General features: G+C 46.9%; 1 protein-coding gene across 1 annotated transcript in view; it reads right to left on the bottom strand.

Moving 5' to 3' along the window:
- BARX2 (BARX homeobox 2) overlaps positions 1-14338 on the bottom strand; it is a 57448-nt gene that overhangs the window by 16538 nt on the left and 26572 nt on the right. The window lies entirely within an intron of this gene.

Raw genomic sequence — 14338 nt, 5'->3', positions numbered from 1 at the left:
AGACTCAGGGGCTGCCCCCTGGGACTCAGTCCGGCCCTGACGGCTTGCAGGAGGGCAAGGCAAGCACCCAAGCCCACAGCACTCAACGCTGGTTCTGGGCTCAAACCCACGAACATCACGAAGCACCAGGTGCTACTCGTGTCCTCTCTCTCCTCCGGGCTGGCGTTTCCCTTCTTATTCACCCCTAGGCTTCTGTCTGGACCCGGCCATCGTTATCAGAACAGACGACTTCTCCTGTTCTTTGACTCTCCTTGTAGTCAAACCACAGCGTCGCTAAATAATAAAGCCCCAAGGGCCGTGACTCCCAGTCATTCTCCCGCCAACACGAACGCTGAGGTTTTGGGTAGTCGATCTTTTTCAGAAAGAAAAAAGCACCTGGGAATATTTTGTAGCAGAAAATGAGGACATTGTGCACGGAGGGGAGGGGCAGGGAGCCTGCTCAGCCTGCACCCTCTCGCAATCCGGGACCGCTGGCTCCTAACCGCTTGCCTGACTGCCTGATCGCCCCTAACCACTCTGCCTGCCTGCCTGATCGCCCCTAACCACCTCTACCTTGGCCCTCGCCACCACAGCTTCATCGGGAAGGACGTCCGGAATGATGTCCAGAAGGTCGTTCGGCTGTCCGGTCTAATTAGCATATTATGCTTTCATTATTATAGATAGCTTGGGCCATAAAGCTTATGCTTAAACTTAATGAAAACCTTCATTTTAAAAGAAGAAGAAAAAAACCAAAAACTTCTGATGAATGACAGTGATTTAAGGCAACAGCCTTCACCGAAGTCTATAGTTTCAGGACTCCTGACCCAACGATCTGATGCAAATTGTGACAAAGCCACACTGTCTCCCACCAGCTAGCTAGAGCACCTTCTGATGCCGGGGGGCCACACACCCAAGGCCACGTGGGGGTGTCAGGAGGACCACCGCTCACCGCTGTCCATAAGTCTAACTGCGGCGAGGCGCTGTGTGTGTGCGGGGTGTGTGGGGCCCGTCTCCAGGTTCAGAGGAACCAACAAGGCTGGAACAGGAGTCAGGGTGGGCATGTGTGTCTGCCACGCACTGCGTCTCCCTACAGGCAAACCAACGGGGCGCAGAAAAGTGAGACGAAATAGACTCTAGCCAGCTGCTCGCTGTCTTTTCCCGTTTTCATACACGGCCTGATTTCCAACCAAACAGCACTGGCCCGGAGCTTTAATTCCACAAAGCACGTGCACACCCCCATTTGCTATTCGCACAAAAGCGCTGTGAGATAGTCCAGCCACGTATTGATATGTTGGCTACACATCAAACTCAGGTTTTAAAAATAGGAGAAAATGTATCCATGAGCGCATGCATGCGGGGGTCCTTTGGTTTCTGGGGGGGCAGGTCATGTGTAACACTATGTACGAAGTTTGTCTTTCCCCTTTCCCCAGAATTCGCACTATGTGACTATGTTGGCTGGAGACAGCTGCCTGCCGCCCTTGGACCCTGCGCATACGCTTGTGAAATTCAAGCACAGGATCGGCCCCTGAGAGGGAGTAATGACTGTGCTAAACCGAAGACACTGTTTAAGCAAACATCTTTCGGGCTGACAAAAGGCGTGCAAACGTGACCGCAATGAATGCATTCCCTAATCGTTTTGGGTTTTTTTTTTCTCCCACCAACGCCCCTCACCAGTGTTTTGCTGTAGGATGGCTCTCGCATAACCGTGTGTATCCTGTACCTAGAAACAGTTCCCTGCCAAATGTTTGGCCTCTTTGAGAGTTTGTTTTGGATCAGAAAAACTGGAATACATTAGTGGTAGGCTGATGCCCAGGAACTTAAAACAACTCAGAAACATATAAAGAAGTCTCCCCTCACAGCATTCAACCCTGAATCATAGAGACAGACTTCGTCATTGTTCCTAGGTACGTACAAACATAGGTCTGTTCCGAATATAGTAGTATGTATGCTGATCTATTGACACCCATCATTACAAGGTGTTTATTTTGTAAAATATAAATATCACTTTGTTGTTTTGTTTTTTTAATGCAGAGCCAATAATCCCCAAACCATATGATGACTAGTCCAGTGACTTAAAATGTTAAGATACAGTTCAGCTCACAAAGAAATGGAGTTGGGGCCCTAGCTGGTGTGCGGCTCGGTTGGTTGGGGGTCACCCCATGCACTGAAAGGTTGACGGTTCGAGCCCCAGGCGGGACACACGTAGGGCCTCGGGTAGGCTAAACGGTGCGTTTTCCATTGCACCGATTCTGAAGCGGTGAGCTCATGGATGGGAACTCGCTCAGGCCATGCGCAGGCACGTCTCCCTCACTAAGCGCCTCACTGCAGGGGCCCCATCTACTCCTGCCACAGCTGCACCTCAACGTTGGAGAGAATCCCGAGTTGCTGTTGCTCCTATACATCCCGCCTGCACTTCTCCTCCATCCCTCCACCATACCAGTCCCCAGTGGGCTCTCCACACCCACATGTCCGCTTGGCACAGGGAGGGCCACAGGTCCGAGGGCAGAAGCCTCTCCGAGCCGCCTGCCTGTCTGATTTATGGGGCAGGAACGCATGATGCATATGTCCGCAGACAGCCTCAGGCGGACACACAAGTGCACAAAGACACGGGTGTGGACCGAGTCAGCCGACCTGAAGGGGGACTCGGAGGAACAACTGGGTAGCTCTGGCTGCTTCCTGGGAAAAGTCATAGAACCATCGCACCCCAGTATTCCCAGGGGCTCCCACCCCTGCAAACTGGCTGGGAATTTTGAGTCATGGAAAGAATAGGGCCTCTCCCAGGGACTTGTGGGATGACCGTAAGCAGGGTTCTAAAACGTTCTTAGTTTCAATTCCTTCTTCTAAAAGCAGGGCTAATAATTGCAGGTAATTGTGAGGATTAAATGCGTCAACGTACATCAAGTGCCCGTTGGGCATGTAATTGCTCTTCGTTCCCTTTCCTTTCCTCCTCTCGCTTTTGTTGCCTGGCACTCTGTGCGTGTGTCAAATGAAAGTGGATCAACTGTCTTATCAAGAAAGCAGGCTCACCACCGGCCGGTGTGGCTCAGTGGTTGCGCATTGACCTATGAATCAGGAGGTCACGGTTAGATTCCCGGTCGGGGCACGTGCCTGGATTGTGGACTCCATCCCCAGTAGGAGGTGGGCAGGAGGCAGCTGATCACTGAGTCTCTCTCATCATTGATGTTTCTCTCTATCTCTTCCTCTCTGAAATCAATAAAAAATATATATATTTAAAAACAGAAAGAAGACCTACCTCTGAACTATGCATGCGTATCTTCTTACCTGCTGCGCATTCGTGTGCCAAGCAAGGCCCAGAAACACCAGAATCTGCCAGCTTTTCTTTGCCAAAGAGAGGACTTCAAATGCCCCTACAGCGATGTCCTGAGACTGACAGTGACAGGAGAGCCAAGGGGAATCAACAGGAGGGCCAACCTGGCCAGAGGTCCCCCTAAAACAGCGGTTCTCAACTGTGGGTCGTGACCCCTTTGGCGATCGAACGACCCTTTCACAGGGGTCGCCTAAGACCATCCTGCATATCAGATATTTACATGACGATTCATAACAGTAGCAACATGACAGTTATGAAGTAGCAACGAAAATAATTTTATGGTTGGGTCACAACATGAGGAACTGTATTTAAAGGGCCAGAAGGTTAAGAACCACTGCCCTAGAACTATCAGGGTTCCAGTAAGAACTGCTCTGGTTTTGCAGCCCGGTCTCAAAAATTCACAGAGCAGCCTACGAGTCCTGAAGCAGAGCCCTTCCCCAGGTTAGGCATCGGCAAAAAAGGATGAAGTTGGTGGGACACAAGATGGGCCCAAGTCAAGTTTTTTAAATTACAAGGAAAACAGATATGGGGAGTGGGGAGCGGGGGGGCGGGGGGTTAACATTCATTTGCCCTGCCTTATGCTGAAAGTAGACTAGAGAAAGGCCGGGCTGTGGGTAAGTGGCAACCGGACACAGAGGCAACCAGTCATTGTTGGTCTGCGTGGGTAATCTGTAAGCGTGGAAAGAAGGGACAGAAGAGGAAAGGAACTATAAAGAGGCTCTGAGTGGGCTATGAACTCTGCCATTCACTTCAGTCTCTAGCCCAGCAAGAGTTAATGAAATAGAAGCCGTCTTTACAGGTTATGGCTTAGTATGACTCAAGAAAAGAGGAAAATGCTTTAAGAGGCCAACTCAAAGGCTTACAAAAATGCCTTAGCCATTAACTACCTCATCAAAGGGGGAGGGAGGGCATTTGATGAATTAAGTATAAATGACTTAGAAACATATGGAATAAAGTTATTCCAAAGTCCATGAGACTGCCATAATGTACACTCTGGAATGAGCATCTAGTTAAATAAAAGTCTTAAGAAGCGTTCACCGAGGTTGGAAGATAAAGAGATGCAGCGGGGAGGTAACACTGGGGGGACCTGGGAAAGTGGAACGAGTTTGCAAAATAAGAAGAGGACATCAGAGCAACCCTGGGAGGACCACTGCAACATCACGGGATCTTTTCAGAGTCTTTGCAAAGGGACAAGCTCCGTCTTCTCACGTTCAACCCACGATGTCATCAAAACTGCCACCGCCCACAAAAGCACCAGGCTACTCGGGGAGCTGAGTGAAACCAAGCAAGCCAGCCTGGCAGATAGGTCTGGGGACCCTCCCGTCTGCCAGAAGTGCCATACCACCCCGATGTGGTCATCATCCACCCGCCAGCCATCCCCACTCCACAGCTCCCCCAGCCAAGAGCACACTGGAAGTGGCATTGTCTTCCTCCTCCTGCCCATCCTGCTGTCTTCACACACCCACACCTGCTCTCAGATTCCTCGTAATCACTCACTGATGAAAAGCAGCCAGGGCAGCTGCTGTTTAGCACAGGCCTGAATTAATCACTCCCACCTTCATGCACCCACAGCCTTCTGCGGTGTCCTCACTCACCTTTACTTAGTTTGAATCTGGCAGTAGGAGTTCATTTGTTTACCACTGTTCCCTAGATTTCAAACTTCTTCAGGACAAAAATCAAAGAGTGCCCAAGCAGGCATGGCTCCGTGGTTGAGAGTCAACCAATGAACTAGGAGGGCAACGGTTCGATTCCTGGTCAGGGCACATGCCCAGGTTGAGGGTTCGATCCCCAACCATTCTTGACATTCTTTGGGGCCATTTTCACTGCTCCTGTGCCCTTTGGCTTTTGCTACAAGGCCTGTCTTGTTGATAAGTTCTGTTTCCTTTGCCAGCCCCGTTGGTGAAGATATACCCTAAGCCCAGTCCTTCATCCTCTGTTGTTCTTAAGTCACCATCAGCAGCGAACGCTCCCGACCAGGTAGCTCCTGAGCTCTGTGCTAAGTGCTAGAGACAGGAAGAGAAACAGTCCTTCATCTCTGTCCACAAGGAGCTAATTATCAAATTGGGGAAATGAGACATGGAAAAAAAAAAAGGTAAACATAAAAAAAACACAGAAGCCTGTGGCCAAAGCTGAGTGACATACAAAGCCTAGGATTCCAGAGTAGCTGTGCTCTAGAGCAGCGATTTCCAACCTTTTTCATCTCAGGGCACACCAACTAATTACTAAAATTCTGTATTGCTGATCTGACCAAACGTAAGTATACTTTTGATTCATTCACACCGGAAAAGTATGTTGGCTGTTATTGTTTTATTTGACAAGCTAAGGGAAAAGAGGTCAGTGCCCCTGACAAAACAGTCAGGTATTGCATGTTTTAAACATTCTCTTGGCCGCTGCTCTAGAGAGTACAGTGGTGAAAAGAGGAGGAGCTGGGTCCTAAGGGGAAAGAAAGGAATGGATTTCAGAGGCACCACAAGGAAGAACCAACCTCTGGAAGACCATTAGGTTGGGGCAGGCGAGGAGGGCAGGCGTATAGAAGGCGTAGGAAGATTCACAGATTCTAGTGGGAACTGCTGGAATCAGAGCACCTCGGAGAATGTTTTGGGAGAAAAGATAAGGCTTCTGGAGACATATTTAGTTTGAAATGACAATCAGACATCCCAGGAATGACACCTCCCAGGCAGAGAGAGTCACAAACTGGTGCCCCAACAGAAGGGCTCTGAGATGGGGATGTAGATTTCACAGAACCAGAGATGAAGGGGTCATAGTATAATTCATCTCCAAAGAAAGACTTAAGAACAACGGAGGGTGAAGGACTGGGCCTTAGGGTATATCTTCACCAACGGGGCTGGCAAAGGAAACAGAACTTATCAACAAGGCAGGCCTTGTAGCAAAAGCCAAAGGGCACAGGAGCAGTGAAAATGGCCCAAAAGAATGTCAAGAATGGTAAACGTTCAACACGGTCACTCGCTGGCAAATCTTTGACATAACTTTGGAAACTCCCCCTTCTCTGGCATTTTCAGACCTGCCTTCCTGGTATAGGACTCTCCACGGGCAGGCTGGGAAAATGTGCATAGGGTCAGGGCACTGGGCAAAGTTTCCAGAGGAAAAACCACAGGAGATTTATTGCCTCCTGCTAGTAGCCCTGTGGGTGCACAGGCAAGCCCTTGAACACCCAATGGGGAATCATTTCCCAAACTCAGAACACTGATGCCAACATGTAATTTTCTAAATCCAATTTAATTTCCTTCTCCCTACACGTTCTAATCCGGCTTAAATACACTCTCATGGCTTGCCTTTCATTGCAAAGAATTAGAAACAAAATGGGATAAAAGAGAATAAAAATTCAATTCAATTGAACAAATTATGGAATATCTAGTGTAGATTGTTTGCCAAGAACCGGGGATAAAACAGGTCAGGTCCTTGCCAGGCTGATGCTCTGGCCAGGATGGCAGACAGTTAAGAAAAAGGATTTAACCAAGTGTAGGTGGTCAAGAGCCCCCTGAGAGAGAGTCACTTAAAGTGAGATTTTAAAAAGTAAAAATAAACTGAGATTGGAAGGATGAAATTAGCCGAGATTCCAATCAGAAACAAATAAAGAATAGAAAGGAACAGGTAGAAGTATACAAATTTGCCAAGTACTACACGTAGACAAATACATTTTTAAGCAAAGCAAAAATCACAGGAGCAGAGAAAATGAAGAAGGCTTTACTGAGGACGACCCACAGCACTTCTGATGCTGAAGCTGGTTCCACTGAGTGGGGAGGGTTCTCTGCTGGAACAGGAAGGCAAGCCATCAAGCAGGAGCACCATCAAACAAACCAGTGTCTGGCCCGGCCCCCAAAATACAGTCAACGATCAAACCTTTCCCTTCGCTGGGGTGACCGGCATAGTACAGGCATTTTCGTCAGCATGTCGCAGTATCTTGCAGTCATGTGGTTTCTATGGTTAAATCTCCTCTGCCTGGTCTCCCCCTATTTTCTGATAAAAGTTTGTCCTCAAAGATTATGCAGCTAAAACAACAACCACCACACAACACCTCGCCTTGTAGTAAGGGCCTTAGGAAGTGGCAATCTCCCCAAAGGAAGAGTTGCTCAACAAGCCACTCAATCCATCTCATGTCTCTTAAATTCCACCCATGATCTCAAGGCATTGGACAGATGGAGGGGACGAAGGAAGGAAACTTTTAAGCACAACCATGGGCTAGATTTTGCACACACACACACACACACACACACCTCTTTTGCTCCTCACGAAAAGATCCGATGACTAGGGCATGTATCTAGGATCTGAACAAGAAAATCTGAGTCATAGCCATGCTCTTTTAATCAGATCACCCTGCCTTTCAAAATGTTAAAGCAAAATTGCCAGGGACTTTCTTTCCCCACATCCCAGTGTTCCCAGACTTGAGGTGCCTTCATACCTCCTTAGAACCTCCTGCTTCTTCCAGGGTGTGCGGGTGAGTTATGCACTGGTATTGGCTCATGTTGCATAAGAAGAGTGAATACTGATCTCAAGGTCCCCATAATATTCATGACACAGCACCCAATTCCCAAAAGAAAAAGGCAAGTAAAGGACATATGTTGCTTCATTAATCACATCCATTTTTCCCCATAGGAAGCACGGTGTTTCCCTGTAGAAAATGTCAATCTATAGAAATATAAACACAAAAAAATGTACGCATATTCCCACATAGAGAAAAACCAACGAAGGGCACAGATTTCTGAAAGATGAAGTGGGGACCTTTTGGAGAGGCTCTGCCCTTCCTGGAAGAATGATGGCCTTACAGCTCCAGTCCAGGCAAGACAAGAGAACGAACAGTTGTGTTTCCTGGGGAACGGCTTGGGTTGAAACAACATACGACATTCAGAAACCCATCTAACCCAGAAATAATGACTCTCTTACCAAGACCAAAGAACTGAGCCAAGCCACACACATGGGCCAAAACTGACTTTGGTAGCCAGGTGCCCAGGTGTCGCTCATTTTCCATGAGCTATTTCCTCATTGACCATGTGAAAAGTAGAGAGGCATTTTTATCCATTATTCCCAGGGATATATACCAGTATGTATTGCTTTGGGTTGCCCTTAATGAGTCAAATTTATTTCCCAGCTGGTAGCAAGTTAGCAAGTGCTGTAGGAAAGTACAGTAATTGCAAAAACAAATCCTCCTTCTCAGGAAATTCTGAGCTCAGAGTTATAGGCTCAAAAATTGTCATTCTATCATCAGGAAAAAAAATAAGGTCAACAAATTGCAGTGTAGAATGTGACCTAACCTACTTCAAAGCACATGTTTTTTGAAATAAGCCCATATTTTTAGATTTTAAGATCTGTTGCCTATTGAATGAGGTGGGTATCAGAACAAGGTTTTGAATTTTAATTAGAAAATGGAAAATTATGAAAATGTCAGTGTACGAATCGACATGACTCACTTCATATGTACTATCATAAACTGAAAGGGCTATAGAAATGTAGGTGCTGTTATCTGACAGGGGACCTCTGGACCAGCACAGTCCTTCCCAAGCATCTCCCTTCTTCCGGCAACATTACAGAACCCAATTCCCACCCCAAGTGTAACTACCAGCAGAGGCTCAATGTGATTCTGCCATAGGCCCGCATCCCTCCAACAGCTGCAATGTATATTCATCTCTGCTCTTCACATCCAGTGCAGGGAAAGAAGATTTTTGACAAGAGGAACGTTTAGGTTCCAAAACAGAAGAGCTTACACAGGCCCTTTGCCCTGTGGGCACGGCCTCCTCCAATCTGGCCAGGACTCTCTTCTCGTGGTCCAACCCCACGGGCTCTCCATTCCGCTGTCCCCTGAGGTCCTTTCAGGCCAGATCCTGCCTTTCTTCTCACCATATGTGTGAGAGGACAGGATGAGGTCGTCCCTGGAGCAACACCTTCCCCGTCCTGGGGAACGGAGCTGAGAATGAGTCAGGGCATCACAGTGTCCCTCTCTAATCTGGCTGTGTCCACATTATGACCCCATCAACTCAGTAAAGGATTGGCAGAAGGCGGGAGAGTTCTGAACTACCAAGGATCTATACAATTCTTAGTGTCAAAATTCTTTGGGCATTATAGACCAAGATTAGCAATCAGAAATACAGCCAACTCATTTTCCCCTGGATGCTTTCTGAAAAAGTTTCTGTAGGAGACTGCCCACCAAACTTCTCCATCCCCAGCACCATTCCTCCGACTTCACACACTAACATCTGCTCGTCTTTCTTAACCGACATTCCCACCTCCACCCCTAACCACACCCTGCTCTCTCCACAACACCCACTGAGTGGCACCCATCTGTGAAGGCTGGGTAAACAAACCAGGGTGCAGACACCACCGGCATGATCCTCAAACACAGAGATGAAGTAGCAGAACCCACAGAACCACAGTGTTAAGATTTTAAAAGCACATTTGGCCTCATCGTCCATACCAACCCCTGGCCCTGAACTCACCTGCAGACCAAATGGAAGGCCTTCATTTTTTAAAAAATCTTTATTGTTGAAAGTATTACATAGGTCCCTTGTTACCCCCCTTCCCCCATTAACCTCTTCCAGCCTGCTCCCATCCCCTGCCCCTAACCAGGCCCTCACCACTCCATTGTCTCTGTCCACGGGGTTATGCCCATATGCATACAAGTTCATTGGTTGATCTCTTTCCGCCCACCTTCCCCTGCCTTCCCTCTGAGGTTCAACAGTCTGTTTATGCTTCTATGTCTCGGGGTCTATTTTTGTTCATCAGTTTATTTTGTTCATTAGATTCCACATATGAGTGAGATCGTGTGATACTTCTCTTTCTCTGACTGGCTTATTTCGCTTAGCATAATACTCTCCAGGTGAAGGCCTTCATTTCGAGTGCCTACATGGAGAACAGCCAGTTCATCTAATGCAACCAACCCTACGTATACAAGACAAAGATTAAAAAAAAAGGGGGGGGGGGGCTGGAGGTTCTACAAAAGCCCACATGTCTGAAACTGGATGGGTCTTTCTGGGCATGGACTCTGAGAAGCCCAAGATGAGAGCTGAAAGCCCAGGTAATGTCAGACCCCGTAATAAGTCGTCTCGAGAAATAGTATCATGGGAAGATTTAAGGAAGTTAGTGGGACTTAAACCACCCATTCACTTCAAAAACATCTAGGGTCACCCATGGTTTCAGACAGGACTAAAATGGCATGTTGGCATCTTTTTTTCAGGAGGAGGGGTCCAAAGGATAGTTGGGGTAAGGGAAGAGTTTATGAAACCAGCCTTGATACATGCCTTGTCTAAGCATGTCGAGTGCAACAAAGGATGTGTTCATCCTTACGACTCTGAAAGGTGTAGCTTTCATAGGAGCTAAACCATTCTGCACCCAGTGCTCTGTGATCTGGGAAATGGATTGCAAGCATCTGATCCTTCCTGAGGAAAGGAAGACTGCAGAAATTATATTCAATGGGCTCAGAAGAGCCACCGATATTGTTATCCGAAATTGCTGGACAGCTGGAGGAAGCCAAGCTGGCTGCCGGGAATAGTTCTGAGAGAGCCTTTCCCAGGACTTCCTGCAGGGTTTGCTACAAATAAATAAATAAACAAATAAGGTGAAAGGCTTCTCTCGGTGCTTTGTTGCCTAAAAGGGGAAGAGGGCTGTGAGGAGAACAAATGGCCAGCCCACACACTGAAGTCACAGACAGCATCCGAGTCAGCCTGGTTAGGCAATGCTAGCACACTTAAAACTTGTCATTGTTGTTGTTTAAAACCATTAACCATCGATTAAGAGCTAGCAAGGGGGCCTATCACCAGGAGTGAACTGAGAAAATTAGCAAGTACCGAAGTCACTCTTGCTCATAATGTTTATCATGGGGCAGAGAGGGGGGAATCATCAATTTTTTAAATTAAAGAATAAAAGATTTAATATTAAATAAAAATAAAGTAAATGAAAATTATGGTGTTAAATAAAGGTATAAATGAACCAACCCCACACAGTCGAAAATCCACATGTAACTTTTGACTCTCCCTAAACTCAGTCATCCCTTGGTACCCATGGGGAATTGGTCCCAGGACCCTGGTAGCTACCAAAATCCAATGATGCTGGAGTCCATTATATAAAATGGTGTAGTGCAATGTGCACAGTCAGCCCTCTGCATCCTTGGACGCCCCACCGTGGACCAAAAATACTGTTTAGGTCCATGGTTGGTAGAATCCGTAGATGTGAAATCCGGGGACATGAGGAGGGACAACTGTATATTTTTTGAAAAAAATCTGTTTATAAGTGGACCCACCCAGTTCGAACCCGTGTTGTGCGAGGGTCAACAGTGTATTGTTATAATTGTCCCATTTTATTGTTGTGTTGATTTCTTACTGTGCCTAATTTATCAATTAAACTTTGACTCATAAAGTCAGTCACCTCTCTCTTTCATCCTCCTCCTCCTCCTCCTCCTCCTCCTCCTCATCATCATCATCATCTATTTTATGCATTTTACAGGCTACCTATTACCTCAGAAGCCATAAACGTCCAAACACTTAGGGTAAATGCATTTGTTGACCATGAAATGCAGGCTCACCTGAACTAAGACCTTAAGAAGGAGCAATCTCCATGAAAGCTGGCGAACCCAGCCCAGAGAAAGCCGTGTGTCCACTCTCTTCACAGTCCCCTCACAGGCATGGTTCCTTCCTGTGTCCCCTCTCCTATGTCCCCAGAGTGACACCTCCCTGCAGGGCAACTGTTGCTTCCCCAGCAGCCCCCCCCCCCCCACTAGCCCAAAAGCTCCGGGGAAGCAGGGATTAGGCCTTACTCACCTGGATCCCCAGGTAGGACACCTGAGGGACAATACAACCAGGAATAGAAATGTGAGTTTTGGAGTCAGACCTGAATTTCAGTTCAGACTCTGCCATTAACACATTGAGTAGTCCTGGAGGAATGTTTAATCTCTCTGAACTCTAGTTTTCTAAACTGTGAATTGAGGACAAAAGTAATAATTATGCCATAGGATTACTGTGAGAATTAAATGAATGTTTTGTGATTTTTTTTTATTAATGAAGAGCTCCTTAAATGATTATTTAAAATAATGGGTACAAAAACAGAGAAAGACAAATACTGCATGGTATCATTTATATGTGGAATCTAGAATGAAAAAAAAAAAAAAAAGTAGAACTCAGAAACAGAGAGAAGGAAAATGGCTGCCAGGGCTGGGAGTTGGGGGAACAGGGAGGGGTTGTTCAAAGGTTAGTAACTTTCAGCTGTAAGATGAGCTCATGGAAAACATGGTGACATTAGTAGCACTGTACTGTGTAACTGAAATTCGGTCAGAGGCTAGCACTGAAATGTTCTCAAACACACACAAAAAGGTAAATACGTGAGGTGATGGATGTGTTCATTAACTCGATGGGGAAAAGCCTTTCACAATGTATACACATATGAGATCATCACATTGTCCATTTTAAGTATCTTAGAGTTTTATTTGTCAACGCTACCTCAGTAAAGCTGGAAAAAAATAATGGGCACCAGGGATATTAGATGAATGTGTGATTATCATGGTTTTTATAGCATCCATTTCTTTTTTAAAGTATTCATTTAGGAGTTAGCATATGTGAGGCACTCTGCTGGCCTTTGTAACAAATTAAAAAAACAACAACACACGTTTGTCCCAAATTCATAATCTAGTAAAGAGACAGATAAGTAATATACACAGGTCCCAATAGACCCAGGCATTCAATGAAATGTGGAATAACGAATATAAGGGCTCTAAAAATTCAGTAGAGAGATGGAAACTTCTACCTGGGGTATGGAGGGAAGGAGACGGCAATGAGATGCACCCTGAATAACAGACGATTTTGAGGCAGAAGAAAGAAATGCAAGCATGCTAGGCAGAAGGAACCTCATGACAGAGGTATGAAGACAAAAACATGTAAGTCAGGTTAGGGAGGAGAAGCCATGGGAGATCATGAGGGAGCAGCCTGAGATGTGAAAAGGAGTTTTCTATACTTTAAACCTTTACAGTCTTTTGAAAGTCACTGTTTCTTCTACGTTCTCCCAAGAGCCTAAAGGGTATGTCTGAGCTTTCCGTCCTATCATATGTATTACCCAAACAGTTTTTATTGATCTGCTTTAAATGTAGCTATCTGACCACGTAGGAAACTGTTACATTAGTCCTGGTAACAACGGCCTGAACCAAGGGTGTCACTGAAGAGACAGACGAAAAAGAGAAACTACACAATTTATGGAGACTGATCGGAGGTGGGGGACGTACAGCTGCATGCCTGTGAGCAGGCAAACGGCGATCTCATTACATACAGCACAGGTGTGAAAAGAAAGTCCTCCTGCAGAGAGAGGGGCACAAAAAAGATGAGTTTGGTTTCAGGCTGACAGATTCTATCGCCTAAGTGCGAACCCAGCACCTCCAGTTGTGCTCCCTCGGGAGTGTGAGGGGCCTGCTCTTGGACCATGAAGGGGGCTCTTACTCCACTATAGCTGGAGCGTCTCAGAACTGCTCCTCGTCCAGGGGAAAGAAACGCTCCTGCCCCAATGATCGGAGGCCTTAAACCCCTCGGCATGAAGGGTCTGTGTTTCACCCCATCGATGGAAATCTCTCCCAGATCAAGCGAGGGTCGCAATGTGGATGCACAACGCGGATCAGGAGGGTATGTGAAGGAATGTATATATAACCCTCTCTCTCTCTCTCTCTCTCTCTTTTTTTTTTTTTTTTGCGTACTTCCCAATTGCATTGTTTACGCAGCTGTTCTCAAACTCGGCTTCTCTGTTTATTTTTGTCCTTGGAGGAAACAGAGAAGAGTGTTCTGCCTTTTAGGCAAAGGAAAGATCAAAGCGCCCCCCGTGCCCAGCCCGAGAGGGTATTCCGCGAAAGCCTCCCATCTGAGCCCAGATCAAAACGAGCCTGCTGCCCTCGGCACGGCTCCTCCGCGGCACGCTCGCAATGGCACCTGTTGGAACCCTCCTTTCACGGCTCACACCAAATGGACAGGCTTTGTGTTGTCCCGGGACCGAGGCTCTGCAAAGAGAAAAGCATCTCCCACCGGGCCCCTCGAGACAAGGCAGAGCGGGTAT

The sequence above is a fragment of the Myotis nattereri genome (genome assembly GCF_964212035.1).
Source record: "Myotis nattereri genome assembly, chromosome: 19".
Taxonomy (NCBI): Eukaryota; Metazoa; Chordata; class Mammalia; order Chiroptera; family Vespertilionidae; genus Myotis; species Myotis nattereri.
This window is presented reverse-complemented; position numbering and strand designations above follow the sequence as displayed.